This window comes from Phyllobates terribilis, unplaced genomic scaffold (genome assembly GCF_046119375.1).
Source record: "Phyllobates terribilis strain yellow unplaced genomic scaffold, ASM4611937v1 Scaffold_505__1_contigs__length_1300667, whole genome shotgun sequence".
Classification (NCBI taxonomy): Eukaryota; Metazoa; Chordata; class Amphibia; order Anura; family Dendrobatidae; genus Phyllobates; species Phyllobates terribilis.
The window spans coordinates 782,734-808,478 of record NW_027363265.1 but is presented as its reverse complement, the minus strand read 5'-3'; the positions used below and the strand labels follow the sequence as shown (position 1 = coordinate 808,478).

At 45.3% G+C, this 25,745-nt stretch overlaps 10 non-coding genes across 10 annotated transcripts; all 10 read right to left on the bottom strand.

Moving 5' to 3' along the window:
• Nucleotides 1-2,966: 2,966 nt before the first annotated feature.
• On the bottom strand, nucleotides 2,967-3,157 carry LOC141231302 (U2 spliceosomal RNA). The gene has a single exon (XR_012297715.1). It is a non-coding gene; the product is annotated as a U2 spliceosomal RNA (small nuclear RNA).
• A 6,561-nt stretch (nucleotides 3,158-9,718) lies between these two features.
• Nucleotides 9,719-9,909, bottom strand: LOC141231359 (U2 spliceosomal RNA). Its single transcript, XR_012297770.1, has one exon. It is a non-coding gene; the product is annotated as a U2 spliceosomal RNA (small nuclear RNA).
• A 1,109-nt stretch (nucleotides 9,910-11,018) lies between these two features.
• LOC141231102 (U2 spliceosomal RNA) lies at nucleotides 11,019-11,209 on the bottom strand. Its single transcript, XR_012297514.1, has one exon. It is a non-coding gene; the product is annotated as a U2 spliceosomal RNA (small nuclear RNA).
• Nucleotides 11,210-12,321: 1,112 nt separating this feature from the next.
• LOC141231101 (U2 spliceosomal RNA) lies at nucleotides 12,322-12,512 on the bottom strand. Its single transcript, XR_012297513.1, has one exon. It is a non-coding gene; the product is annotated as a U2 spliceosomal RNA (small nuclear RNA).
• A 1,109-nt stretch (nucleotides 12,513-13,621) lies between these two features.
• On the bottom strand, nucleotides 13,622-13,819 carry LOC141231411 (U2 spliceosomal RNA). The gene has a single exon (XR_012297816.1). It is a non-coding gene; the product is annotated as a U2 spliceosomal RNA (small nuclear RNA).
• Nucleotides 13,820-20,199: 6,380 nt separating this feature from the next.
• Nucleotides 20,200-20,390, bottom strand: LOC141231100 (U2 spliceosomal RNA). The gene has a single exon (XR_012297512.1). It is a non-coding gene; the product is annotated as a U2 spliceosomal RNA (small nuclear RNA).
• Nucleotides 20,391-21,499: 1,109 nt separating this feature from the next.
• On the bottom strand, nucleotides 21,500-21,690 carry LOC141231098 (U2 spliceosomal RNA). Its single transcript, XR_012297510.1, has one exon. It is a non-coding gene; the product is annotated as a U2 spliceosomal RNA (small nuclear RNA).
• A 1,112-nt stretch (nucleotides 21,691-22,802) lies between these two features.
• LOC141231097 (U2 spliceosomal RNA) lies at nucleotides 22,803-22,993 on the bottom strand. The gene has a single exon (XR_012297509.1). It is a non-coding gene; the product is annotated as a U2 spliceosomal RNA (small nuclear RNA).
• Nucleotides 22,994-24,102: 1,109 nt separating this feature from the next.
• On the bottom strand, nucleotides 24,103-24,293 carry LOC141231096 (U2 spliceosomal RNA). Its single transcript, XR_012297508.1, has one exon. It is a non-coding gene; the product is annotated as a U2 spliceosomal RNA (small nuclear RNA).
• A 1,112-nt stretch (nucleotides 24,294-25,405) lies between these two features.
• Nucleotides 25,406-25,603, bottom strand: LOC141231410 (U2 spliceosomal RNA). Its single transcript, XR_012297815.1, has one exon. It is a non-coding gene; the product is annotated as a U2 spliceosomal RNA (small nuclear RNA).
• Between the last annotated feature and the right edge of the window lie 142 nt (nucleotides 25,604-25,745).

The following is a 25,745-nucleotide window of genomic DNA, read 5'->3' as shown; positions in this document are numbered from 1 at the left end:
AAAAAACTTAATTTTTCAAGAAGAGCAAGCCGCTCTTCCTTCCCTGTAGGGCAATATAAATTAATAATTCTGACCCGCCACCCTCTATAACTCAAAAATGCAATTAAACATCGGCCTACCTCCACCACAATATAACTATCAATAGAGATTTCTTTATTCCCAACTAATATCCCCACCCCATCATTTTTATTATGATTAGACCCTGACCAGATATGCTGTCCGTAAGGCCAGTCTTTGTCACAAGGAGCATCCTGAATCCCACACTCCTGAAGGCAAAAAACATCAGCACCTAAATGTTTCAGGTAGTCCAGAACAGTTGTTCTTCTGATTTTAGATCTGATCTGCCTTACATTTAGGGACACTACATCCCAACCAGATTGGCAAGACATTAATTAAAGAAAAGAAATACATGACTCAATGTTGATCACGCCATACTCATCCATTATCATCAGACTGGGAAAGCACCCCAAAGGTGTTGATGCTCTCAGGGATGCCAAGGTAAGGAGCATCAGGGGAGAAGACATCCTGCGGGTAAATGCGGTCACTTGCAGGACTGTCGCACCCTCCGCTGGCAGGTGAGTACTCTCGTCTGGGTTTTTTATTGGCCAGTTCAGGAGTATCATCATCATCAAAAGACCTCCCAGAAGTAAAGTCTCCTTGGCCACCATCCCTGGCCACCTCTTCGTCTGTAGCACCCCAGGACAATGCAGGGGTTCGAGCAAGAGACACATCCATGTCACCCTCACCACATATTTCGGACTGATGAGGGAGGTCCACATCCAACTCGGAGATCTCCATACTTGGCCCAGCAGGGGCTGGAGGGTCCAACAGGGTCTGGGCCTCACCCACCAGATCTTCAACCTCAGGGGGCTCCGTCTCCTCATTGATCTCTGCAGTAGTCACCTGTGGGGTAACAGCAGGGACAGTAGGCTTACCTTTGGTCACTTCGGAGAAGGACCTAGGCTTGACTTTAGCCTTACAATCCCGAATCACATGTCCTTCCTCCCCGCAGGCATCACATACCACCGGGTTGGAACAATCCTTCGCCAGATGACCGTACTTGTTGCACTTTCTACAGTTTGGCAATTGTTTGCAGAAATCCTGGATATGCCCGAACATGTTGCATCTCCTGCAGAACAATGGCGCCTCGGGAAAAAACAGATATCCAGAGTCTCTTCCAATTGTAAAGTTCAGGGGAGGATAGTGAATACCTCCAGGACCATGAGGGTCTATCCCAAACCTCACAAAGTATTTATACTTCCCAGTCCACAGCCCTTCTCCATTTAAGATTTTATGGGAGAATTGCACAAAAATACAGTGTCTTCTCAGGAATGCAGTGATATCATCCCGGGAGATAAAGGGGTTGTGCATGAATACTACCACCGGGATATCCCCCTTAGAGTAGAGTACAGTGAAGATAAGTCCATCCAGCTGAGGGTGCTCTGAAAGGACTTGAAGAGTTTTGAAAAGGTTTTGGCAAGCCGCCATAGAAGAAAGCACCAAGACGTACCTATGCTCCCTTCTGAACTCCTGCAAACAGATGATCTCCGACTTCTGGATCTTCAGGATTTCATAGAAAATGGCGTTGACCAGGTATGACAACGAGAAATGGTCCTTCTTCTCCTCAGAGACCTCGATACGGAAAGCATTCTTGACCCGGGGATCCCCGGTCCCAGCAAAGCGAAGCTTGACACCCATGGTCGCTTCAGGAATCGCCTTCTCGTTTCCTCCTCACTCTCCCCCTATAGCAGCATCCAGCTTAAGCCACCGAAGTGGCGATGCTGGAAGGCCGAGGGCTAGTACACAAGGAACCTCTTGTCCAAACACTAGGTCTGAGCCAAAAGGCCGAGAAGCGATAACCAGAATTGGTTTCGAACTACGGAGCCACCCAAGGATCCTGAAGAGTCCATTTGTGGAGATGAGCTCCTGGACTCCCGTTAAGAAGACATGTTGTCAACCTCTAGATCCCTTACATGCCTGCACTTTTCGGCTTGCTGCTGCTGCAATCCACGCGTTTTAGATCTGCATAACTCCACCTCTTTAAACACAGCACCCTCACCCCCTGCTGTTCCCACCCGCCTCAACACCGTTGGAAGGGAGGAGAACCAATTAAGGCGGGGGGTGGGGTGGAACGAGCAGCTGTCTACCCTTAGCAGGAGGGCTGCTGATTACTTACCTCTCCTGCTGCTGCTGGCTGTCCAGCAGCAGACTGAAGGTGGCTGCTGCTGTGCGCAGGTATATAAAGGCTCAGAGCCTATTATGACACGCGCAGCCAGCGTTCCATTGCCACATTCCATCTACTGCAGGCAGGATACCTGGCTGGCTGAATGTCGCTGAGAAGCTCACAGAGACCGCCATAAGCAACAGTTTAACAGAATGCCACAGACTAATCAACCAAACTTTTTGGGTTGGGTTCTCTTTTATAGTCTGCAGGCATTAATTGAAAGAAGTCTGTGTTCCAGCAGAGGGAGACAACGTTTCAGAAAAGGCATTGTAGCAAACCAAAAAAGAATTTTTAAGCGCAGCAGAGTAACCAGCGCACATACCTGTTAGCTCAGGTGAGTTTAAAAGGCTGCTGTTGATAACAAGGGCATTTGCTAAATAGATGGTGTGTGTGCAACAATATACTGAAAGGTCAATTATATTGTGCAGCTTATCTCACCACCTGTAGTTATTTAGGTGAAAGCTCCAAAATGCTTGCCTAATATGTCTGTTTATCCAAAAGGAAGTAAAGAGGGAGAGCTAGAAAGATAGCATTGCGCTACATTACATGGCAATGCAATGCACAGTTGCTGAAGTTGAACCAAAATGAGCTTGTCATCTGGCTTCTGCAACTTTGAACATGAAAAATCCAATGAGGAGAAGAAAAGCAAAGCCAAAGAGTCCATCCCAAAATCCGACAAACAAGCAAAATGAACAAAAAACATTGAATTCAATACTTTCTGATTTTAGAAACTGCATTAAAGAAGGGGTGCACCGGTCCTGGACATACTGCAATACCAGGTCAATGCGTGGAGTGGACAGAGCAAGCTCTTTTTCCATCTCCCTGTTCTAAAAATCCATTTAATATATGGTCCCCAGATAGGGGACGTATCAGATATTAAACTGATAAGAACAGATACTACACTTGATCTTAGCCAAAAGGCCGAGAAGCGATAACCAGAATTGGTTTCGAACTACGGAGCCACCCAAGGATCCTGAAGAGTCCATTTGTGGAGATGAGCTCCTGGACTCCCGTTAAGAAGACATGTTGTCAACCTCTAGATCCCTTACATGCCTGCACTTTTCGGCTTGCTGCTGCTGCAATCCACGCGTTTTAGATCTGCATAACTCCACCTCTTTAAACACAGCACCCTCACCCCCTGCTGTTCCCACCCGCCTCAACACCGTTGGAAGGGAGGAGAACCAATTAAGGCGGGGGGTGGGGTGGAACGAGCAGCTGTCTACCCTTAGCAGGAGGGCTGCTGATTACTTACCTCTCCTGCTGCTGCTGGCTGTCCAGCAGCAGACTGAAGGTGGCTGCTGCTGTGCGCAGGTGTCACGGGTGTGTTGCCACGAAGATCGTCACGAGTACACAGCCTGACTTCTCGCAGCTGACTTGTTGGTGCTTTGTGTTTCTCGGCAGTGAGGGAGTTAATTCTCTCTCTCTCTCTGGGCTAGATGAGGTCCAGCCTCGCCCAGCTGCAATCAATACTTCTGTAGTGAGACTCCTTCATATACCTGCTGGTCTGTTTGGGAGGTGTCGGTGAAAGCATTTCATTCAGACTGACAGAGCGGATCGTGGTGTTTGGAGTTGCTGAGATAAGTGTATTTGGAAGTGTTTTTTCCCTTTCCTCGCTTTATCATTTATCTCCTTTCCCGTTGGTTTTCCCTCTGTTGTAGTTGAGAAGTTGTTTGTATGCAAGGTGGTTTTGGTTTTTCCCCTGTACTGTCTCGTTCGTCTAAATACTGTGTTTGGGCATATTATTTCTTGTTCCCTTTGGTTGTGATCGGGGTCCTTCTCAGGACTAGATTACTGAGGTGCAGGGATCTTCAGGAGGTAGGGGTTACGCTGGCGGCCTGGACCTCTGTACCTTTAACAGTACCTCCAGGTTGAGGGATTAGTCAGGGCCCCAGCTTAGGGTCAGCTTAGGCCCCCTACCTCCAGTATACAGTGACAGCGTGACATTTTCACCGACCCACTTAGTTTTTCTCCAGCTACTATGGATCCAGTAGCCGGTCTAGCTCGGCAATTGCAGAGTTTGTCCATGGAGCTGGCGGACGTTAGGTCCAAGGTTTGGCATCCTCAGGAGCAAGCCGGACCAGAACCTAAAGTAGCTCTCCCTGATAGGTTCACTGGGGGGCGGGACAAGTTTTTTGTTTTCCGGGAGGCATGTAAATTGTACTTTCGGCTGCGGCCTCGGTCATCGGGGAGTGAAGAACAAAGGGTGGGAATTGTCATCTCGCTCCTACAAGGGGACCCACAATCTTGGGCGTTCTCTCTTCCCCCGGGTTCCCCGGCTCTCCAGTCAGTGGATAGGTTTTTCGCTGCCCTGGGACTCGTATATGATGACCCAGATCGGTTCTCCCTTGCTGAGTCTAAGTTACGTAGGATCCAGCAGGGAGATCGTCCGGCGGAGGAATTCTGTTCGGAGTTCCGTAGGTGGGCCACGGACACCCAGTGGAATGACCCGGCTCTTAGGAGCCAGTTTTGTCATGGTTTATCCGACAAATTACAGGATGTGTTGGCACAGTATGACTCTCCCGTGTCTCTGGAAGCCGCTATGGCCCTTGCTATTCGCGTGGACAGACGGCTTCGGGAGAGGTGCGGGATAACTCTACCCCCTGTTATGACTCCACCTCCTACAAGGTCCCCTCATATGGTGGTTCCCCTGGTCAGTCCAGAGGAGCCTATGCAATTAGGAGGGACATCATTTCGGGGGAGGGGACCGGTGGTGCGCCATAAGGCAGGAAGGTGTTTCTTCTGCGGGAGAAAGGGACATTTTATTGGGGGGTGTCCATCCCGTCCCTTGCAGAGTGAAGAGTCGTCGGAAAACTGTTGATCCCAGGTTGTGTGGTGGACGGCAATCTGGGAGTAGGTATTTCGTCCCTAGGTTCGTCTCAGTTTCTCGTACCGGCGGAGGTGGTGGTGGGTACGAGAACTGAGAGGATATCTGTTCTTCTGGATAGTGGGGCCGGGGCTAATCTGGTTGATGCTCGGTTTGCCCGGGTTCAAGGTATGCGGTTGAGTGAGTTGGCTAAACCCATCCCCATATTCTCGATCGATGCCAGGCCTCTCGGGCAGGGAAGTTTTTTGCAAGTTGTGCATGACGTAAAACTTCAAGTGGGGGCAATACATAAAGAACTGTTGTCTTGCTACGTGTTGGAGGGTCTTCCCACTCCTATTGTGTTGGGCCTTCCTTGGTTAGCTAAGCATAACCCGGTTATTAATTGGCAAACCAGGGAGATAAGCCAATGGAGTAAATTCTGTAATAAAAACTGCATGAACACGGTCATTGGTGCGGTTACTCCTTGGGTCTTACCTCCATTTCTGGCGGACTTTGAGGATGTATTCTCGGAGAAAGGGTGTCAGGAACTACCTCCTCATCGCGTGTATGACTGTTCTGTAAAATTGCTCCCTGAGGCCAAGTTACCTAAAGCTAGGTTGTATAACCTTTCTGGTCCTGAGAGGCAGGCCATGAAGGATTATATCTCAGAAAGTCTGGCTAAGGGGCATATTAGACCTTCATCTTCACCAGTGGCTGCGGGGTTCTTCTTTGTTAAGAAGAAAGATGGAGGCCTACGCCCTTGCCTGGATTTCCGTGAACTTAATCGGATTACGGTCCGAGATCCGTATCCGCTCCCACTTATTCCCGATCTCTTTAATCAGATCGTGGGCGCCAAATGGTTCTCTAAGTTGGATCTCAGGGGGGCGTACAATCTGATTAGGATGAAGGAGGGGGATGAGTGGAAGACGGCGTTTAACACTCCGGAGGGGCATTATGAGAACCTTGTCATGCCATTCGGGCTGACTAATGCCCCGGCGGTGTTCCAACACTTTGTTAATGACATTTTTCGCCGCTTGGTGGGACAGTTTGTTGTCATATATCTGGATGATATCCTAATTTACTCGCCGGATCTGGTGTCTCATCAGGAGCACGTTAGGCAGGTGTTACAGATCTTGCGGGATAATAAGCTGTATGCCAAGTGGGAAAAGTGTGTGTTCGCCGTACAGGAACTCCAGTTTTTAGGTTTTCTGGTTTCAGCGTCCGGTTTTCGTATGGACCCTGGGAAAGTGCGGGCAGTTCTTGAGTGGGATCGGAGAGAGAATCTTAAGGCACTACAACGTTTCCTGGGGTTTGCTAATTATTACCGAAAGTTCATTCGTAATTTCTCGTCCATGGTTAAGCCTCTCACTGACATGACTAAAAAGGGGACGGATTTTTCTAGGTGGTCTGACAAGGCTTGTCAAGCATTCTCCTCTTTGAAAAAATGTTTTGCCTCGGCGCCCATACTCATTCAACCTGATGCGTCTCAGACATTCATTGTAGAGGTAGACGCTTCCGAGGTAGGGGTGGGAGCAGTATTGTCACAGGGTTCGTCCCCTGGTAAGTGGCATCCGTGCGCCTTTTTCTCTAAAAAATTGTCGTCCGCGGAGAGGAATTACGATGTCGGCAATAGGGAACTCTTGGCCATTAAGTTAGCTTTTGAGGAGTGGCGCCATTTTCTGGAGGGGGCAGTTCATCCGGTCACCGTCATCACCGATCACAAGAACCTGCTATATCTGGAGTCCGCGAAACGTCTGAATCCCAGACAAGCTAGGTGGTCATTGTTTTTTACCAGGTTTAATTTTGTCGTTACATATCGTCCTGGGTCAAAAAATGTAAAGGCGGATGCCTTATCTCGTAGTTTCCCGGGGGCCGGGAATACGGACGACCCGATTCCTATCCTTCAGGAGGGGGTGGTGGTTTCGGCAGTATGCTCTGAGCTGGAGGAGGAGGTATTGGAGGCTCAGGGGGACGCCCCTGTTGGACCTCCAGGGAGATTGTTTGTTCCAGATCAGTTGCGACAAAAGGTGATCGAGGCACACCATAACTCAGTTTTTGCAGGACACCCGGGGAGTAAAGCAACTGTGGATCTCCTCTCGCGTCGGTTTTGGTGGCCTAATTTACATAAGGAGGTGGTAACTTTTGTCGCGTCCTGTGGGGTTTGTGTGCGCTCTAAGACCTCACATACCCGTCCGTCTGGGGCCCTCTTACCTTTGAAGATCCTGGCGCGTCCTTGGACTCATCTGTCTATGGACTTTATTACGGACCTCCCTCCGTCTTCGGGTAAAACGGTCATACTCGTTGTAGTGGACAGGTTCAGCAAGATGGCACATTTTATCGCTCTTCCGGCTCTCCCTAATGCTAAAACTCTTGCGCAGGTGTTCATTGGGGAGATTGTGAGGCTTCACGGGGTACCCTCCGAGGTGGTGTCTGATCGGGGGTCTCAGTTTGTGTCTAAGTTCTGGAAGGCGTTTTGTGCACGGCGGGGGATGCAGTTGTCATTCTCATCGGCTTTTCATCCTCAGACCAATGGTCAGACGGAACGTATGAACCAGAGCTTGGAGACATATCTCCGGTGTTTTGTGTCAGAGAACCAGGAGGACTGGGCTTCTTTCTTACCTCTGGCAGAGTTTGCTCTTAATAATAGGCGGAGCGAGTCCACTGGTAAGTCCCCGTTTTTTGGGGCATATGGTTTTCACCCCCAGTTTTGTACTTTCAGTGGGGGGGGCTCTTCGGGGGTTCCTGAGGAGGAACGATTTTCCTCATCACTCGCTTCAGTATGGAGAGGGGTGCTGAAGAATCTGAATACTATGGGGAACCGATACAAACGTATGGCTGATAGGAGGAGAGTGTCTGGTCCGGACCTAAGTGTGAACGATCGGGTATGGTTGTCTACCAGGAATATAAAACTTAAGGTTCCCTCCTGGAAACTGGGTCCCAGGTTCATCGGGCCGTACAGAATCAGTTCTATTATTAATCCGGTGGCATTCCATCTTGACCTCCCCCCTACGTTTAAAATTCACAACGTGTTTCACAGATCATTGCTTAAGAGGTATGTGGCGCCGGTGGTACCGTCACTTTTACCTCCCCCTCCAGTGGTTGTCAATGGTAACTTGGAGTTCCAGGTATCGAGGGTCATTGATTCATGCTTTAATCGCCGGTCCCTTCAGTACCTGGTTCATTGGAAGGGGTATGGTCCTGAGGAGAGGATGTGGGTTCCTGCGTCGGATATTAACGCAGACCGGTTAGTTCGGGCCTTCCACACGACTCACCCGGATAAACCTGGCCCTGAGGGTCCGGAGGCCCCTCGTAGAAGGGGGGGTACTGTCACGGGTGTGTTGCCACGAAGATCGTCACGAGTACACAGCCTGACTTCTCGCAGCTGACTTGTTGGTGCTTTGTGTTTCTCGGCAGTGAGGGAGTTAATTCTCTCTCTCTCTCTGGGCTAGATGAGGTCCAGCCTCGCCCAGCTGCAATCAATACTTCTGTAGTGAGACTCCTTCATATACCTGCTGGTCTGTTTGGGAGGTGTCGGTGAAAGCATTTCATTCAGACTGACAGAGCGGATCGTGGTGTTTGGAGTTGCTGAGATAAGTGTATTTGGAAGTGTTTTTTCCCTTTCCTCGCTTTATCATTTATCTCCTTTCCCGTTGGTTTTCCCTCTGTTGTAGTTGAGAAGTTGTTTGTATGCAAGGTGGTTTTGGTTTTTCCCTTGTACTGTCTCGTTCGTCTAAATACTGTGTTTGGGCATATTATTTCTTGTTCCCTTTGGTTGTGATCGGGGTCCTTCTCAGGACTAGATTACTGAGGTGCAGGGATCTTCAGGAGGTAGGGGTTACGCTGGCGGCCTGGACCTCTGTACCTTTAACAGTACCTCCAGGTTGAGGGATTAGTCAGGGCCCCAGCTTAGGGTCAGCTTAGGCCCCCTACCTCCAGTATACAGTGACAGCGTGGCAGCAGGTATATAAAGGCTCAGAGCCTATTATGACACGCGCAGCCAGCGTTCCATTGCCACATTCCATCTACTGCAGGCAGGATACCTGGCTGGCTGAATGTCGCTGAGAAGCTCACAGAGACCGCCATAAGCAACAGTTTAACAGAATGCCACAGACTAATCAACCAAACTTTTTGGGTTGGGTTCTCTTTTATAGTCTGCAGGCATTAATTGAAAGAAGTCAGTGTTCCAGCAGAGGGAGACAACGTTTCAGAAAAGGCATTGTAGCAAACCAAAAAAGAAATTTTAAGCGCAGCAGAGTAACCAGCGCACATACCTGTTAGCTCAGGTGAGTTTAAAAGGCTTCTGTTGATAACAAGGGCATTTGCTAAATAGATGGTGTGTGTGCAACAATATACTGAAAGGTCAATTATATTGTGCAGCTTATCTCACCACCTGTAGTTATTTAGGTGAAAGCTCCAAAATGCTTGCCTAATATGTCTGTTTATCCAAAAGGAAGTAAAGAGGGAGAGCTAGAAAGATAGCATTGCGTTACATTACATGGCAATGCAATGCACAGTTGCTGAAGTTGAACCAAAATGAGCTTGTCATCTGGCTTCTGCAACTTTGAACATGAAAAATCCAATGAGGAGAAGAAAAGCAAAGCCAAAGAGTCCATCCCAAAATCCGACAAACAAGCAAAATGAACAAAAAACATTGAATTCAATACTTTCTGATTTTAGAAACTGCATTAAAGAAGGGGTGCACCGGTCCTGGAGATACTGCAATACCAGGTCAATGCGTGGAGTGGACAGAGCAAGCTCTTTTTCCATCTCCCTGTTCTAAAAATCCATTTAATATATGGTCCGCAGATAGGGGACGTATCAGATATTAAACTGATAAGAACAGATACTACACTTGATCTTAGCCAAAAGGCCGAGAAGCGATAACCAGAATTGGTTTCGAACTACGGAGCCACCCAAGGATCCTGAAGAGTCCATTTGTGGAGATGAGCTCCTGGACTCCCGTTAAGAAGACATGTTGTCAACCTCTAGATCCCTTACATGCCTGCACTTTTCGGCTTGCTGCTGCTGCAATCCACGCGTTTTAGATCTGCATAACTCCACCTCTTTAAACACAGCACCCTCACCCCCTGCTGTTCCCACCCGCCTCAACACCGTTGGAAGGGAGGAGAACCAATTAAGGCGGGGGGTGGGGTGGAACGAGCAGCTGTCTACCCTTAGCAGGAGGGCTGCTGATTACTTACCTCTCCTGCTGCTGCTGGCTGTCCAGCAGCAGACTGAAGGTGGCTGCTGCTGTGCGCAGGTATATAAAGGCTCAGAGCCTATTATCACACGCGCAGCCAGCGTTCCATTGCCACATTCCATCTACTGCAGGCAGGATACCTGGCTGGCTGAATGTCACTGAGAAGCTCACAGAGACCGCCATAAGCAACAGTTTAACAGAATGCCACAGACTAATCAACCAAACTTTTTGGGTTGGGTTCTCTTTTATAGTCTGCAGGCATTAATTGAAAGAAGTCAGTGTTCCAGCAGAGGGAGACAACGTTTCAGAAAAGGCATTGTAGCAAACCAAAAAAGAAATTTTAAGCGCAGCAGAGTAACCAGCGCACATACCTGTTAGCTCAGGTGAGTTTAAAAGGCTGCTGTTGATAACAAGGGCATTTGCTAAATAGATGGTGTGTGTGCAACAATATACTGAAAGGTCAATTATATTGTGCAGTTTATCTCACCACCTGTAGTTATTTAGGTGAAAGCTCCAAAATGCTTGCCTAATATGTCTGTTTATCCAAAAGGAAGTAAAGAGGGAGAGCTAGAAAGATAGCATTGCGTTACATTACATGGCAATGCAATGCACAGTTGCTGAAGTTGAACCAAAATGAGCTTGTCATCTGGCTTCTGCAACTTTGAACATGAAAAATCCAATGAGGAGAAGAAAAGCAAAGCCAAAGAGTCCATCCCAAAATCCGACAAACAAGCAAAATGAACAAAAAACATTGAATTCAATACTTTCTGATTTTAGAAACTGCATTAAAGAAGGGGTGCACCGGTCCTGGAGATACTGCAATACCAGGTCAATGCGTGGAGTGGACAGAGCAAGCTCTTTTTCCATCTCCCTGTTCTAAAAATCCATTTAATATATGGTCCCCAGATAGGGGACGTATCAGATATTAAACTGATAAGAACAGATACTACACTTGATCTTAGCCAAAAGGCCGAGAAGCGATAACCAGAATTGGTTTCGAACTACGGAGCCACCCAAGGATCCTGAAGAGTCCATTTGTGGAGATGAGCTCCTGGACTCCCGTTAAGAAGACATGTTGTCAACCTCTAGATCCCTTACATGCCTGCACTTTTCGGCTTGCTGCTGCTGCAATCCACGCGTTTTAGATCTGCATAACTCCACCTCTTTAAACACAGCACCCTCACCCCCTGCTGTTCCCACCCGCCTCAACACCGTTGGAAGGGAGGAGAACCAATTAAGGCGGGGGGTGGGGTGGAACGAGCAGCTGTCTACCCTTAGCAGGAGGGCTGCTGATTACTTACCTCTCCTGCTGCTGCTGCTGGCTGTCCAGCAGCAGACTGAAGGTGGCTGCTGCTGTGCGCAGGTATATAAAGGCTCAGAGCCTATTATGACACGCGCAGCCAGCGTTCCATTGCCACATTCCATCTACTGCAGGCAGGATACCTGGCTGGCTGAATGTCGCTGAGAAGCTCACAGAGACCGCCATAAGCAACAGTTTAACAGAATGCCACAGACTAATCAACCAAACTTTTTGGGTTGGGTTCTCTTTTATAGTCTGCAGGCATTAATTGAAAGAAGTCAGTGTTCCAGCAGAGGGAGACAACGTTTCAGAAAAGGCATTGTAGCAAACCAAAAAAGAAATTTTAAGCGCAGCAGAGTAACCAGCGCACATACCTGTTAGCTCAGGTGAGTTTAAAAGGCTGCTGTTGATAACAAGGGCATTTGCTAAATAGATGGTGTGTGTGCAACAATATACTGAAAGGTCAATTATATTGTGCAGCTTATCTCACCACCTGTAGTTATTTAGGTGAAAGCTCCAAAATGCTTGCCTAATATGTCTGTTTATCCAAAAGGAAGTAAAGAGGGAGAGCTAGAAAGATAGCATTGCGTTACATTACATGGCAATGCAATGCACAGTTGCTGAAGTTGAACCAAAATGAGCTTGTCATCTGGCTTCTGCAACTTTGAACATGAAAAATCCAATGAGGAGAAGAAAAGCAAAGCCAAAGAGTCCATCCCAAAATCCGACAAACAAGCAAAATGAACAAAAAACATTGAATTCAATACTTTCTGATTTTAGAAACTGCATTAAAGAAGGGGTGCACCGGTCCTGGAGATACTGCAATACCAGGTCAATGCGTGGAGTGGACAGAGCAAGCTCTTTTTCCATCTCCCTGTTCTAAAAATCCATTTAATATATGGTCCCCAGATAGGGGACGTATCAGATATTAAACTGATAAGAACAGATACTACACTTGATCTTAGCCAAAAGGCCGAGAAGCGATAACCAGAATTGGTTTCGAACTACGGAGCCACCCAAGGATCCTGAAGAGTCCATTTGTGGAGATGAGCTCCTGGACTCCCGTTAAGAAGACATGTTGTCAACCTCTAGATCCCTTACATGCCTGCACTTTTCGGCTTGCTGCTGCTGCAATCCACGCGTTTTAGATCTGCATAACTCCACCTCTTTAAACACAGCACCCTCACCCCCTGCTGTTCCCACCCGCCTCAACACCGTTGGAAGGGAGGAGAACCAATTAAGGCGGGGGGTGGGGTGGAACGAGCAGCTGTCTACCCTTAGCAGGAGGGCTGCTGATTACTTACCTCTCCTGCTGCTGCTGGCTGTCCAGCAGCAGACTGAAGGTGGCTGCTGCTGTGCGCAGGTATATAAAGGCTCAGAGCCTATTATGACACGCGCAGCCAGCGTTCCATTGTCACATTCCATCTACTGCAGGCAGGATACCTGGCTGGCTGAATGTCGCTGAGAATCTCACAGAGACCGCCATAAGCAACAGTTTAACAGAATGCCACAGACTAATCAACCAAACTTTTTGGGTTGGGTTCTCTTTTATAGTCTGCAGGCATTAATTGAAAGAAGTCAGTGTTCCAGCAGAGGGAGACAACGTTTCAGAAAAGGCATTGTAGCAAACCAAAAAAGAAATTTTAAGCGCAGCAGAGTAACCAGCGCACATACCTGTTAGCTCAGGTGAGTTTAAAAGGCTGCTGTTGATAACAAGGGCATTTGCTAAATAGATGGTGTGTGTGCAACAATATACTGAAAGGTCAATTATATTGTGCAGCTTATCTCACCACCTGTAGTTATTTAGGTGAAAGCTCCAAAATGCTTGCCTAATATGTCTGTTTATCCAAAAGGAAGTAAAGAGGGAGAGCTAGAAAGATAGCATTGCGTTACATTACATGGCAATGCAATGCACAGTTGCTGAAGTTGAACCAAAATGAGCTTGTCATCTGGCTTCTGCAACTTTGAACATGAAAAATCCAATGAGGAGAAGAAAAGCAAAGCCAAAGAGTCCATCCCAAAAACCGACAAACAAGCAAAATGAACAAAAAACATTGAATTCAATACTTTCTGATTTTAGAAACTGCATTAAAGAAGGGGTGCACCGGTCCTGGAGATACTGCAATACCAGGTCAATGCGTGGAGTGGACAGAGCAAGCTCTTTTTCCATCTCCCTGTTCTAAAAATCCATTTAATATATGGTCCCCAGATAGGGGACGTATCAGATATTAAACTGATAAGAACAGATTTTTTTTTTAATTTGGCTATCCCCCACATGGGGATAAAAACCGTTTATTTAAAATTTAACAAATTACAGAAATAAAACCATTACATCCACATTACACTTTCGGGACTTCAAAGAAAAATAAAAATTCCATCACAGCAAATTTTACAAGACTTCAAATATTCCATAGGTTAAAAAGCCATTTGCCTGCCAACTTTACATTCTTTTTCCTGTCCAATAAATAGTATATGTACATTTCACTTTTACAAAAGGCTAAAACATCATCTACTGGTAACATTTCATGTTTAAAAACAGCAATATTTCTAGCATTCCAGAGCGCTATCTTGGCACAATTCACTGTCTTCCACGCCATTATTTTTTGGTCCATTGTTGGGCATTCCAGAAGACCATATAACACTGATGCAAAATTAAAGTCCTTGAGGTCCACCATTTTCTCCAGCAGGGGGATTAATCTTCTCCAGAACTCTTTAGCAAAAGCACAAGTCCATAAAAGATGCTTCACTGTCTCTTCTTCTTGACAACCTTCTCTTGGGCAGATGGCAGACCTCACAAAACCTCTTCTGTACTGGAATGCCCGGCAAGGAAGACAGTGGTGTGCGCAGCTCCAAGACATGTCTTTCTGTACATTAAAAAGATAAGGGGCGTTAATCATTTTCCATATGTGTACAGTTTTGTCATCATCATAACGTTCAATATCACACAACGTCACATCAGTACTAATTTGTTTGAGTAGTGTCTTGCTGTTACATAGATCCCCTGTCTGTTTCTTATTCAAATTAAAATCAAGAATAATTTTCTTTAAAATCTCATAATGTGCAGGCAGGTTAAAAGCATAAGGAAAGGATAAAACCGTTTCAAACCAACCAAACCTTCTCATGAGAAAACCAGTGTTAAAACGCATAAAATAGGAAAGGTAATTATCTTTAAAAAGGGTTTTAAAACAGAAACAGAAAAAATGTATTAAAAGAAACTTATCTAAAACAGGGAAATCTTTCCCACCTTTAACCTTTGGCTTTGTCACAATTTCTCTTTTGAGTTTCTCCATTTTTGAGCCCCAAAAAAAGGTAAAACATACTTTTGTAATTCGTTTCAACAAATTTGTAGGAGGGGGGAACACCAAACTAAGATATAACAGGATAGGTAATATCACCATTTTTACAATCAGAACTTTACCTTCCATTGACAGCTTTCTCATATTCCACATGCAGATTTTCTGATTAATTTTCTGTGCTGCCGCATCCCAGCTATTAAAACCATTATTAGATTCATTAAAAGAAACACCTAAAATAGTAATGGAATCTGTAACTGCAATTGGTACATCATGTAAACTCATCCCCCCGACATTTAAAATATTACATTTAGTAAGATTAATTTTAAAACCGGAAACTGTACAAAAAGACTGAATTTGGCTTATCGTTTTTTGTATTGAAGGTACATCACATCCAAACACTGCTACATCATCCATATAGCTTACAACTTTAACTTGTAGACCGTTCCCTCCGGGTAAGGGTACTCCACATATTTGCTTATCCCGGCGTATTGCACATAAAAGGGGTTCTATAGCACATATAAAAAGCAGGGGGGACAAAGGGCAACCCTGCTTCACCCCTGATTTTAAAACTACCTCTTTTGTTTTAAAACCATTAACTAAAATCTTACTCGTACAATCATTATAAAAAGCTTTAAGAGACAATAAAAACCCACCCGGAATGCCCATTTTTTCTAAAACTTTAAAAAGATAAAAATGAGACACGCGGTCAAAAGCTTTCTCAAAATCCACCGCTAGGATTGACATCTTTGTCTTTCTGGTTTTTACATCTTCAATACAATCTTTCACCAGGTTTAAATTGTCCCAGATACTACGCCCAGGTACCCCGCATACCTGATTTGCATGAATTACTTTATGTATCACTTTTTTCAACCGATTTGCACAGATCTTAGCCATAATTTTGTAATCACTATTTAAAAGAGTTATCGGCCTCCAGTTTTTAAGATCCGTTTTGTCACCTTTTTTGTATAGTAGTGATACCTCACCTTTCTTCCATGAGTTGAGTAAAACCTTATTATTAAAAACTTCGGAAAACAAATTAAACAAATCATCTTTTAAAATATCATAAAAACTTATATAAAACTCTATGGGGATACCATCAGGGCCGGGCACTTTACCATTTTTAAAACTCTTCATGGTTTCTAAAATCTCTTCCTCACATAGAGGTTGGGATAAAAAACTTTGGGCATCAGCATCTAGGGTGGACTTGATCTCCCCCAGGAAAGTGTGTATTAAATCATGGTCTACAGTTTTTACATTAAAAAGATCATTAAAATAGACATTTACCTTATCCAATATAACGTTGATATTATTATCTCCATCTATGTTATCAATTATTGTTTTCGCCTGTTTGTTTTTCTTAAAAAAATACCTGGAACAAGTCTCATCCTCTTCTACGTGTTTTACCTTTGAACGAAAAATCAGTTCTTTTCCTTTTTGTTCCAACCACTTTGAAATTTCTCCTTTAAGACTCAATATATCATTACCTACATCCAGACCATTGTCTTTGAATTTGTACAATGTCTGTAACCTGATATTAAGAAAATTATAGATCTCAAACTTTTCTTTAGCTTTTTGTATGCTTTTCTTTATAAAGAAATCTTTAATGTTTATTTTCATTCTATCCCACCAGGAGCTAAAAGAAATATTGGGGTTTTTCCTTTTTCTACACTTTACATAAAACTCAATAAAATCCGATAAAATTTGTGGATCTTTTAAAAGGGACACATTCAATTTCCAAGATTTCTTACCACATTTCTTCTTTCCATTAATCCTCACTCTAAAAGATAAAACCTTGTGATCTGAGAGAATATTAGTTAAAACTTCACATTTCACTGGCAGTATTTTTTCTGAACCTAAAACAAAATCTATCCTGGAGCTACATGTAGAATTGCTCCAGGTGAAACCAGCGTCTATAGGGCTATCCTTGTTACATTCTTTATACACATCAGTTAATTTACAATCATTTATAATATTGCTTAACATTCCAGACGTTTTGTCATAATTTCTACTCACGGAACCGGAGCGTCGGCTTTCGCCTTTTAAAATACAATTAAAATCACCTGCCAGGATAAAAGTTCAGAAATGTTAATAAATAAAGGTAAAATTTCCAGCATATCAGCCCTTTCATTTTTATCAGGTGACCCATAAAAATTTAAAAACTGCCATCTTGTCCCATCAATAAAAGCCTTAACTAAAAGAATACGACCCGGTAAAATATCTTGGATAAAATCAATAGACACATTTCCCTTAAAAAGTATAGCTACCCCGGCTGATCCGGTTGCATTTGATCCAGACCAGACCGATGGACCATGTTTCCACTCTTCCTTATATTTTTTGTAAGAAATCTTATGAGGGATATGACATTCTTGTAAAAAGAAAACAGAAGCTGTAAAACAGGTTAAAAAATGTAAAACAGTAGCTCTTCTGGTCTTGGATCCTATGCCTCTCACATTGAGGGAAACACCACTAATGTCAGCCATCATAACAAATGGTTAGGAAGAAACAAAAACTGGACTTTACCTATCCGATGGACGGATCAGACCACTTGGACTTTCACCAACGCCCTCTTCTGAATCCACCGTTATCAAAGAGTCTTCATCATCGGAGAAGGAACATTCACTTAAATTAAGACCCGACGCTACTGGGGTGTAGCTCGGAAGGATATTGAGAGAAAGGTTACACTGGGTCTCCATAGGCTGACCATTTAGGTCCTCGTCAGGTGGGTCTCCGAGAGGCTCCGCACTCCCCTGCTGACCCGCAGAGGGTCGTAACACAGGGGCAGGCTGCGCACATGGCGGAGCCTCAGAGTCCCCGGAGGCAGCCAGGTTCGGGGCCCCACCTGGGGCAGCAGAGCCCCGGGACCTCGGGATTCCAGAGTCTACACCCCCGTGAGGGGATGTATCCATCTCCTCCCTATTAGCCACCTCCACGGAACCATTCTTTTTCTTATTATGAGACCTCACCAAATGCCACGTACCGCCCTCGCTCTCGTGAGACCCAGTGGGAATTTTGGGCTCGGTGTCAGCCTTTTGGCGCTCTTTTTTGGCCTTACCGACCGCCCCTTTATGATCTTTCTCAGCCTTCCTTTTAGCCTCCTTATGGTCTTTCAGCCAGCTCCTGGGCTCCTGTGAGTTACCTGTCATTGACTCGGAGGGATTGTTACTAGTCGAAGCGCCCTTATCACCTCCCGAGGCTCCAGGTTGTTGTTCCTCCTCCTGAGGGGTGGTCTGATTGGCCCGTCCATTCCCGGATGTCTTGGACTTCTCCTTTTGTTTTTGTTCATCCTCTCTGAACCTGTGAGGGCAAGAAAAATAGAAATGACCAGGTGTCCGACAAAAAGAGCATTTTTTTTCATTTGGGCACTCCTTTGTGTCATGTTCAGTAATGGCACAATTTCTACAAGTGGCACCACAACTATCCTTAGAGTGCCCATAGAGACCACAATACCTACAGAAAAGTGGCATTCCTGAGAAAAAAAAATCCCCATTAGTTTGCCCTATTTTAAATCGAGCTGGAGGAAGTCTCACATCTCCAGGGAATTTAGGGTCTCTTTCACATTTTACTAAAAACTTCCATTTTGAGGTCCAGATGTTAAACTCATTCAACACTTTCCCAATCAATTTCACACTTTTAAAATAAACTGACAAAAAGGAAATAACCTCTGGTGCTGTTATGAAGGGTGAGAAGATTTTCACAACCACCATCTTTACCTCATCCAGGACGTGCTCGATGATCTGAATCCCTTTTAGACCAGGGCTATTTTCTACTGACTTAACTCTGGACAAAACATCTTTGAAAATACCTTCGCCAGTAAAGGTTACATCATAATCTCCACGTCGAGGATAATCCTGGATAGAAAGGATTTCGTTGGTTCTGACGTGGAGCAGTTTCTCAAGCACGTCCTGGACTACATATCCCAGATTCCGCATATCGGAACCACCAGCCGTAAAGCGGACCCTTATGGTGTTCTTAAGCCTTGCATATAGAGGCACGAGGTTGGGGTCAACCTCCATGGTATGGCGCAACAAAATGCAAATTGCAACCGCCTGCAATCTGCGCCTTCAGAGCTTTGAGATAAAGCACCTGAAGGCTGGGGGATCGCTGCCCGTTACCCTAGGACTAATCCCTCTCCCTAATAGCAGCAGGCAGGTGAAGCCCACCGAAGTGGACGATCCTGCCAGGCCAAGGAGAGGGGTACCTGAGTGCCCTTCAACTGAAACCTCCTGCTGTGAAGCACTTGGTCTCAGCCAAAAGGCCGAGAAGCGATAACCAGAATTGGTTTCGAACTACGGAGCCACCCAAGGATCCTGAAGAGTCCATTTGTGGAGATGAGCTCCTGGACTCCCGTTAAGAAGACATGTTGTCAACCTCTAGATCCCTTACATGCCTGCACTTTTCGGCTTGCTGCTGCTGCAATCCACGCGTTTTAGATCTGCATAACTCCACCTCTTTAAACACAGCACCCTCACCCCCTGCTGTTCCCACCCGCCTCAACACCGTTGGAAGGGAGGAGAACCAATTAAGGCGGGGGGTGGGGTGGAACGAGCAGCTGTCTACCCTTAGCAGGAGGGCTGCTGATTACTTACCTCTCCTGCTGCTGCTGGCTGTCCAGCAGCAGACTGAAGGTGGCTGCTGCTGTGCGCAGGTATATAAAGGCTCAGAGCCTATTATGACACGCGCAGCCAGCGTTCCATTGCCACATTCCATCTACTGCAGGCAGGATACCTGGCTGGCTGAATGTCGCTGAGAAGCTCACAGAGACCGCCATAAGCAACAGTTTAACAGAATGCCACAGACTAATCAACCAAACTTTTTGGGTTGGGTTCTCTTTTATAGTCTGCAGGCATTAATTGAAAGAAGTCAGTGTTCCAGCAGAGGGAGACAACGTTTCAGAAAAGGCATTGTAGCAAACCAAAAAAGAAATTTTAAGCGCAGCAGAGTAACCAGCGCACATACCTGTTAGCTCAGGTGAGTTTAAAAGGCTGCTGTTGATAACAAGGGCATTTGCTAAATAGATGGTGTGTGTGCAACAATATACTGAAAGGTCAATTATATTGTGCAGCTTATCTCACCACCTGTAGTTATTTAGGTGAAAGCTCCAAAATGCTTGCCTAATATGTCTGTTTATCCAAAAGGAAGTAAAGAGGGAGAGCTAGAAAGATAGCATTGCGTTACATTACATGGCAATGCAATGCACAGTTGCTGAAGTTGAACCAAAATGAGCTTGTCATCTGGCTTCTGCAACTTTGAACATGAAAAATCCAATGAGGAGAAGAAAAGCAAAGCCAAAGAGTCCATCCCAAAATCCGACAAACAAGCAAAATGAACAAAAAACATTGAATTCAATACTTTCTGATTTTAGAAACTGCATTAAAGAAGGGGTGCACCGGTCCTGGAGATACTGCAATACCAGGTCAATGCGTGGAGTGGACAGAGCAAGCTCTTTTTCCATCTCCCTGTTCTAAAAATCCATTTAATATATGGTCCCCAGATAGGGGACGTATCAGATATTAAACTGATAAGAACAGATACTACACTTGATCTTAGCCAAAAGGCCGAGAAGCGATAACCAGAATTGGTTTCGAACTACGGAGCCACCCAAGGATCCTGAAGAGTCCATTTGTGGAGATGAGCTCCTGGACTCCCGTTAAGAAGACATGTTGTCAACCTCTAGATCCCTTACATGCCTGCACTTTTCGGCTTGCTGCTGCTGCAATCCACGCGTTTTAGATCTGCATAACTCCACCTCTTTAAACACAGCACCCTCACCCCCTGCTGTTCCCACCCGCCTCAACACCGTTGGAAGGGAGGAGAACCAATTAAGGCGGGGGGTGGGGTGGAACGAGCAGCTGTCTACCCTTAGCAGGAGGGCTGCTGATTACTTACCTCTCCTGCTGCTGCTGGCTGTCCAGCAGCAGACTGAAGGTGGCTGCTGCTGTGCGCAGGTATATAAAGGCTCAGAGCCTATTATGACACGCGCAGCCAGCGTTCCATTGCCACATTCCATCTACTGCAGGCAGGATACCTGGCTGGCTGAATGTCGCTGAGAAGCTCACAGACACCGCCATAAGCAACAGTTTAACAGAATGCCACAGACTAATCAACCAAACTTTTTGGGTTGGGTTCTCTTTTATAGTCTGCAGGCATTAATTGAAAGAAGTCAGTGTTCCAGCAGAGGGAGACAACATTTCAGAAAAGGCATTGAAGCAAACCAAAAAAGAAATTTTAAGCGCAGCAGAGTAACCAGCGCACATACCTGTTAGCTCAGGTGAGTTTAAAAGGCTGCTGTTGATAACAAGGGCATTTGCTAAATAGATGGTGTGTGTGCAACAATATACTGAAAGGTCAATTATATTGTGCAGCTTATCTCACCACCTGTAGTTATTTAGGTGAAAGCTCCAAAATGCTTGCCTAATATGTCTGTTTATCCAAAAGGAAGTAAAGAGGGAGAGCTAGAAAGATAGCATTGCGTTACATTACATGGCAATGCAATGCACAGTTGCTGAAGTTGAACCAAAATGAGCTTGTCATCTGGCTTCTGCAACTTTGAACATGAAAAATCCAATGAGGAGAAGAAAAGCAAAGCCAAAGAGTCCATCCCAAAATCCGACAAACAAGCAAAATGAACAAAAAACATTGAATTCAATACTTTCTGATTTTAGAAACTGCATTAAAGAAGGGGTGCACCGGTCCTGGAGATACTGCAATACCAGGTCAATGCGTGGAGTGGACAGAGCAAGCTCTTTTTCCATCTCCCTGTTCTAAAAATCCATTTAATATATGGTCCCCAGATAGGGGACGTATCAGATATTAAACTGATAAGAACAGATACTACACTTGATCTTAGCCAAAAGGCCGAGAAGCGATAACCAGAATTGGTTTCGAACTACGGAGCCACCCAAGGATCCTGAAGAGTCCATTTGTGGAGATGAGCTCCTGGACTCCCGTTAAGAAGACATGTTGTCAACCTCTAGATCCCTTACATGCCTGCACTTTTCGGCTTGCTGCTGCTGCAATCCACGCGTTTTAGATCTGCATAACTCCACCTCTTTAAACACAGCACCCTCACCCCCTGCTGTTCCCACCCGCCTCAACACCGTTGGAAGGGAGGAGAACCAATTAAGGCGGGGGGTGGGGTGGAACGAGCAGCTGTCTACCCTTAGCAGGAGGGCTGCTGATTACTTACCTCTCCTGCTGCTGCTGCTGGCTGTCCAGCAGCAGACTGAAGGTGGCTGCTGCTGTGCGCAGGTATATAAAGGCTCAGAGCCTATTATGACATGCGCAGCCAGCGTTCCATTGCCACATTCCATCTACTGCAGGCAGGATACCTGGCTGGCTGAATGTCGCTGAGAAGCTCACAGAGACCGCCATAAGCAACAGTTTAACAGAATGCCACAGACTAATCAACCAAACTTTTTGGGTTGGGTTCTCTTTTATAGTCTGCAGGCATTAATTGAAAGAAGTCAGTGTTCCAGCAGAGGGAGACAACGTTTCAGAAAAGTCATTGTAGCAAACCAAAAAAGAAATTTTAAGCGCAGCAGAGTAACCAGCGCACATACCTGTTAGCTCAGGTGAGTTTAAAAGGCTGCTGTTGATAACAAGGGCATTTGCTAAATAGATGGTGTGTGTGCAACAATATACTGAAAGGTCAATTATATTGTGCAGCTTATCTCACCACCTGTAGTTATTTAGGTGAAAGCTCCAAAATGCTTGCCTAATATGTCTGTTTATCCAAAAGGAAGTAAAGAGGGAGAGCTAGAAAGATAGCATTGCGTTACATTACATGGCAATGCAATGCACAGTTGCTGAAGTTGAACCAAAATGAGCTTGTCATCTGGCTTCTGCAACTTTGAACATGAAAAATCCAATGAGGAGAAGAAAAGCAAAGCCAAAGAGTCCATCCCAAAATCCGACAAACAAGCAAAATGAACAAAAAACATTGAATTCAATACTTTCTGATTTTAGAAACTGCATTAAAGAAGGGGTGCACCGGTCCTGGAGATACTGCAATACCAGGTCAATGCGTGGAGTGGACAGAGCAAGCTCTTTTTCCATCTCCCTGTTCTAAAAATCCATTTAATATATGGTCCCCAGATAGGGGACGTATCAGATATTAAACTGATAAGAACAGATACTACACTTGATCTTAGCCAAAAGGCCGAGAAGCGATAACCAGAATTGGTTTCGAACTACGGAGCCACCCAAGGATCCTGAAGAGTCCATTTGTGGAGATGAGCTCCTGGACTCCCGTTAAGAAGACATGTTGTCAACCTCTAGATCCCTTACATGCCTGCACTTTTCGGCTTGCTGCTGCTGCAATCCACGCGTTTTAGATCTGCATAACTCCACCTCTTTAAACACAGCACCCTCACCCCCTGCTGTTCCCACCCGCCTCAACACCGTTGGAAGGGAGGAGAACCAATTAAGGCGGGGGGTGGGGTGGAACGAGCAGCTGTCTACCCTTAGCAGGAGGGCTGCTGATTACTTACCTCTCCTGCTGCTGCTGGCTGTCCAGCAGCAGACTGAAGGTGGCTGCTGCTGTGCGCAGGTTTATAAAGGCTCAGAGCCTATTATGACACGCGCAGCCAGCGTTCCATTGCCACATTCCATCTACTGCAGGCAGGATACCTGGCTGGCTGAATGTCGCTGAGAAGCTCACAGAGACCGCCATAAGCAACAGTTTAACAGAATGCCACAGACTAATCAACCAAACTTTTTGGGTTGGGTTCTCTTTTATAGTCTGCAGGCATTAATTGAAAGAAGTCAGTGTTCCAGCAGAGGGAGACAACATTTCAGAAAAGGCATTGAAGCAAACCAAAAAAGAAATTTTAAGCGCAGCAGAGTAACCAGCGCACATACCTGTTAGCTCAGGTGAGTTTAAAAGGCTGCTGTTGATAACAAGGGCATTTGCTAAATAGATGGTGTGTGTGCAACAATATACTGAAAGGTCAATTATATTGTGCAGCTTATCTCACCACCTGTAGTTATTTAGGTGAAAGCTCCAAAATGCTTGCCTAATATGTCTGTTTATCCAAAAGGAAGTAAAGAGGGAGAGCTAGAAAGATAGCATTGCGTTACATTACATGGCAATGCAATGCACAGTTGCTGAAGTTGAACCAAAATGAGCTTGTCATCTGGCTTCTGCAACTTTGAACATGAAAAATCCAATGAGGAGAAGAAAAGCAAAGCCAAAGAGTCCATCCCAAAATCCGACAAACAAGCAAAATGAACAAAAAACATTGAATTCAATACTTTCTGATTTTAGAAACTGCATTAAAGAAGGGGTGCACCGGTCCTGGAGATACTGCAATACCAGGTCAATGCGTGGAGTGGACAGAGCAAGCTCTTTTTCCATCTCCCTGTTCTAAAAATCCATTTAATATATGGTCCCCAGATAGGGGACGTATCAGATATTAAACTGATAAGAACAGATACTACACTTGATCTTAGCCAAAAGGCCGAGAAGCGATAACCAGAATTGGTTTCGAACTACGGAGCCACCCAAGGATCCTGAAGAGTCCATTTGTGGAGATGAGCTCCTGGACTCCCGTTAAGAAGACATGTTGTCAACCTCTAGATCCCTTACATGCCTGCACTTTTCGGCTTGCTGCTGCTGCAATCCACGCGTTTTAGATCTGCATAACTCCACCTCTTTAAACACAGCACCCTCACCCCCTGCTGTTCCCACCCGCCTCAACACCGTTGGAAGGGAGGAGAACCAATTAAGGCGGGGGGTGGGGTGGAACGAGCAGCTGTCTACCCTTAGCAGGAGGGCTGCTGATTACTTACCTCTCCTGCTGCTGCTGCTGGCTGTCCAGCAGCAGACTGAAGGTGGCTGCTGCTGTGCGCAGGTATATAAAGGCTCAGAGCCTATTATGACATGCGCAGCCAGCGTTCCATTGCCACATTCCATCTACTGCAGGCAGGATACCTGGCTGGCTGAATGTCGCTGAGAAGCTCACAGAGACCGCCATAAGCAACAGTTTAACAGAATGCCACAGACTAATCAACCAAACTTTTTGGGTTGGGTTCTCTTTTATAGTCTGCAGGCATTAATTGAAAGAAGTCAGTGTTCCAGCAGAGGGAGACAGCGTTTCAGAAAAGGCATTGTAGCAAACCAAAAAAGAAATTTTAAGCGCAGCAGAGTAACCAGCGCACATACCTGTTAGCTCAGGTGAGTTTAAAAGGCTGCTGTTGATAACAAGGGCATTTGCTAAATAGATGGTGTGTGTGCAACAATATACTGAAAGGTCAATTATATTGTGCAGCTTATCTCACCACCTGTAGTTATTTAGGTGAAAGCTCCAAAATGCTTGCCTAATATGTCTGTTTATCCAAAAGGAAGTAAAGAGGGAGAGCTAGAAAGATAGCATTGCGTTACATTACATGGCAATGCAATGCACAGTTGCTGAAGTTGAACCAAAATGAGCTTGTCATCTGGCTTCTGCAACTTTGAACATGAAAAATCCAATGAGGAGAAGAAAAGCAAAGCCAAAGAGTCCATCCCAAAATCCGACAAACAAGCAAAATGAACAAAAAACATTGAATTCAATACTTTCTGATTTTAGAAACTGCATTAAAGAAGGGGTGCACCGGTCCTGGAGATACTGCAATACCAGGTCAATGCGTGGAGTGGACAGAGCAAGCTCTTTTTCCATCTCCCTGTTCTAAAAATCCATTTAATATATGGTCCCCAGATAGGGGACGTATCAGATATTAAACTGATAAGAACAGATTTTTTTTTTAATTTGGCTATCCCCCACATGGGGATAAAAACCGTTTATTTAAAATTTAACAAATTACAGAAATAAAACCATTACATCCACATTACACTTTCGGGACTTCAAAGAAAAATAAAAATTCCATCACAGCAAATTTTACAAGACTTCAAATATTCCATAGGTTAAAAAGCCATTTGCCTG